Consider the following 4,668-nt stretch of genomic DNA (forward strand, 5'->3'; position numbering starts at 1 on the left):
ATTGTGTTTTAGATTGCTAGATTTACTAAAAAACATTATGACAATTTTAAACATAATAAAAAATAAAAATAGTTATAATAACATATTATTATAACATAAATAATTAATTTGACAATGCAATATTTTAATTAATTATTGTTTTGTAAATATTTAAAGAAAATAAATAGAAATTAAAAAATAAATTAATAAAGAAAATAAGTGAGAACAAACGTAAAATTAGTATCATTTTACCTAAAATAGGTAAGAAGTATCATAACACATTAAGAAAGAATTGATAATTTTAAACGTAATGAAAAAATAAATAACCATAAGATGTTATTGTAAAATAAATAATTATGTTGACAACTTTAAATTTTAATTAATTTTTGTGCTTGTAAATATTGTAAACACTTAATTTTTTCTGGTTTAAATCAAATTTGTTCGATTTTTTCCTCAATTTGCATATTATTATTAGATTTATTCAAACTTGTTTTGAGTTAGTCTTTTTTAATTTAATTTAATTTTTATTACTATCATTTAGAATTAATTTACGATATATAAATATACAAATAAATAATTAATAAATCCAATTATTATTACTACAATTAATCAAAAAATATATAAAAAATAATTAATTATAAAAATTAATTATCAATTAAAATAAATTACCAAAAATTAAAAAAAAATAAAAAGAGAAACAAAAAATGGACAATAAGACAACTTCAAATCTCTACACCCTCAACACCCTGCTCTATTTCATCTTGCACTCCATAATTCCTAATCTCAGCTCCATTACTCTAACCTTTTGAATATTTTGAATTGTTTACAAAGAAGCATATTAAAAACCAAAGAGGAAGAGCCTTGGAACAGAGCACAAAAGACCCATTTTTCCACCATGGAGGCACCATCTGCCTAACAAACTAGAGCTCCACAGCCTCAGCCCCCACACCCTTTACAATAGCTAAGCCTCCCACAAGACAACCGCACACAACCTAGCCTTTTAGGATGAGCCCTTTTCTTTCACAAATGCCCAAACACCTAGCCTCGGCCTTCTTAAAATTCCCAAAACCCTAGCCAGCCTCATGATCGGTGCCATCAACCATATGCAACAGCACCCTCTACCTATTCCGTCGCTCGTACCCCTGACCCATTACCACCCAAGCACCTATTTTCAAAACCCTGGTAGTCTCAACCTTTCCCACCCTCAAGCGACAGAACCCTTGAAGACCTCATTCAACCATCACAAAATAGCCTCAACTACATCAGCCACCAACTGCATCAGCCATCCATACATTCAACTTAACAACCTTAGTCTCGCCTATTTCAGAGCCTCATCGTTGCACCTAGAAACACCAATCACTCAATCATCAACCTACCCATAAAACCCTTGCTTTCAGAGCCCCAGTCCCATACCCTCAATTTCACCACTTTTAATCCCCTAACAGAGAAAGTAAGCACCCATTTCCTCTCTAGTGCACTAAGATTCGGCTTCTCCTCCTATAAACCTCGCACCAATAACTGCAAAGCCCTTTTAAACAACCCCTGTGCTACCTTTAGAACCCACACCAATAGCACCCTCACCTATACCAAACTCCCTCTTTGATACCTATCCACTGCTCTTTTAATAAAACAAACCACCCCAGACAGCCTTTTCAACCTAAAAAAAATCTACAACAAAAAATCCAAAAAAATCATTAAAAAAACAAACATAATCCTCCCCGTAGGAAGGAACCTAACGTCATAACCACCATAGCCAAGGCTATTCTGAAAAGAAAGTAAAAAATAAAAAATCAACTTCGGTTTAAAAAAAAATATAACCAAATTAGAAAAAAATGACATCGAGTCTAGGATTTGTTGGGTCTGTTCTAGGGGATTTTAGGTTTCCATTGATGAGACTGGGCTTATGGCTAGCAGTGGTAGGCTTCTGACAGTGACACTGTGATGGAGAAATAGGCAACTTTGACAACATCATTTGCAACAAAAGCATGGTAGAGTGAAGAGCTCAAGAAACGTCAAAGGCATGGTAGGTGGCTAACAACAGTGATGACGGCTTTTAGTTTGAACAACAGTCTGTTTTATGTTGAAGAAGAGTAAAAGGTTTTTTTTTTTTAAAAAAAAAAAAGGAATAAGAAATGAAAAGGAAAAAAATTTTTAAAGGGCGTTTGGTTTGCAAAATCTTGACTTTCAAGAGAAAGTGTGATTTTAGGGAAAATGTGATACTTTTGATTTTCTTTCATTTTTAGGGTGTCCCGTGTTCAAATTCACTCATTTGGTTGAAAGAAATCCATATATATTAATTCTTTAATAATTATTATAATCTCTTTAACATATATGAAACCTTTAATAGCAAAAGAAGACAAATGTTTTATTTGATTAAGGTTTTTATTTATAAAATATTATCAATAAAAAAATATTAGAGATTATTTAAGATATTTTTGGTTGAAAAATGCTTTAAATAATCTCTTTTATTTTTTTAAAAGAGATTTTTTAAAACTTTTTTATATAAAAATACCTTAAATAAATATCATTTAAAAAAAGTATTTTATTATTTAAATAATATTATTTAAGGTATTTTTAATCAAAAACACTTTAAATAATCTTTAATATTTTTTAAAGGAAATTATTTAAGGTCTTTTTTTGTCAAAAACATCTTAAATAATCTCTAATTTTTTTAAAGGGGATTATTTAAAGCATTTTGATAAAAAAAAATCTTAAATAATATCGTTCACTTTTTGGACCATATTATTTAAGGCATTTTTTACCAAAAATACCTTAAATAATTCATTTTATTAATTATAAGATTTAAGAGATAAAATAAAAAATGGAGTAGCTCAGTCGGCTAGAGTATATGGTTATTAACCATAAGATCGTAGGTTTGATCCTTCTTTCTAGTATTTTAATTTTTTAAGGGGATTATTTAAAGTGTTTTTTGTAATACCCTTTAATTTTTTGAATTGTATTATTTAAGGTATTTTTTTACTAAAAATGCCTTAAATAATTTATTTCATTACTAATAAGATTTAACAAATAAAATATAAAAATTTAAAGTAGCTCAATTGGTTAGAGCATATGACTATTAATCATAAGGTTGTAGGTTCAATGCCTCTTTTTAGCATTTATTTTTTAGGATTACTTTTTTTTTATTATTTAAGGTGTTTTGGGTACTAATCAATTTTTTGTAGAAGATTATTTAAGGGATTTTCTAGCCAAAAAAACCTTAAATAATCTCAAAAAAATTGAATATGATTATTTAAGGTATTTTTTAGCCAAAAAATACCTTAAATAATCTCATTTAATTTTTTGTAGAGAATTATTTAAGGCGTTTTTTAGCTAAAAATACCTTAAATAATCCTAAAAAAATTGAACATGATTATTTAAGGCATTTTTCAGCTAGAAAATGGCTTAAATAATCTTTAAAAAAAATTGAACATGATTATTTAAGGTATTTTTCATGCCAAATGCCATTAATTGCAATACAAAAAAAAATTTAGCAGCAGAAATCTATAATTGATTTGTAGTTACTTTCATACATACTTTTCAAAATAGTAATAGTTATTTCATAAGTTTTTATTCAAGTCAAATTTAAAAATAATGCAATTTTCCCTTCTCTACCCAATCTTAAAATACCACAGGGACAGAGAGGTTTTTTATTCGAGATTTTGGGTATTGTTGAGAATTTGTCACTTTCTCTTGAAATCAAATTCTTGAACTAAACATTGAAATCAAATACCTAATAGTAAAATTTTAAGGGAAAATATATGGATTCCCTTGAACCAAATGCTCCTTTAAGATTTTATAGCTAGGGTTTAAAAAAAAAAAAAAGTAAAGGAGAATCTAGACTCGAACCCACTACCTGATTGGTGACCCAAATCGACCCAAGCTCTAAACCTGGTTTACTTACTTGACCTAGTCCACCTGGTCCAATCCAAGCCTAATCAAATATCCATCAAATTGGACTCCTCCCTTGTTGTGGATCATGTTGGATTTAAGTCCAATTTAGGTAAATTTAATTTACTCATTAGTAATTTGTTCATTTTTGCATACATTTTTTATATAGATAAGCATTTAATTATTTTAAATTATTGATAATGAAGTAAATAAATAAATATTATTGTTATTGTACATTAAATGATTAAGATCATAATTTTAATTTTACCTTACAAAATCATATTTGTAAATGTAACAAAAAATTTTATTATAAATCTTCTGATGATGGGATTTAAGGAAGTCCGAGTAGTGATTCCTAATAATTCTTTAGGTGAGAAAAGATTCTAAAAATTAGTAAAACATTGGAATATTCAGAAACTCTTTTCAATATGAAGATTTTTATTTTTCCTTAATTTGATTTTTTTAAGAAATAAAAATACATTATGTTTATAAGAGTATGCATTTTTTAAGAAATAAATTTATAGATGATTATATTATTATATTTTTTAAAAATTTAATTAATAAAAAAATTAATTAAATAAAAATATTGATAATGGGACTCTAGGAAGTCCGAATAGTTATTCTCGAGAATTCTTGAAGTAAGAGAATTTTTCTAAAAATATTATCAATGAACTTTTTTATAATGCAATAACATCACGAATTAATCCATATGCATCATATTAAAAAATATAATAATAGTAGATAAAATTTTTAAAGATGAAATCTGAAAGAAATTTGAGTAGTGTTCTTTAGAAATTTTTA

This window comes from Durio zibethinus, chromosome 1 (assembly GCF_047325235.1).
Source record: "Durio zibethinus cultivar Kanyao isolate XHJ-2024 chromosome 1, ASM4732523v1, whole genome shotgun sequence".
NCBI lineage: Eukaryota > Viridiplantae > Streptophyta > Magnoliopsida > Malvales > Malvaceae > Durio > Durio zibethinus.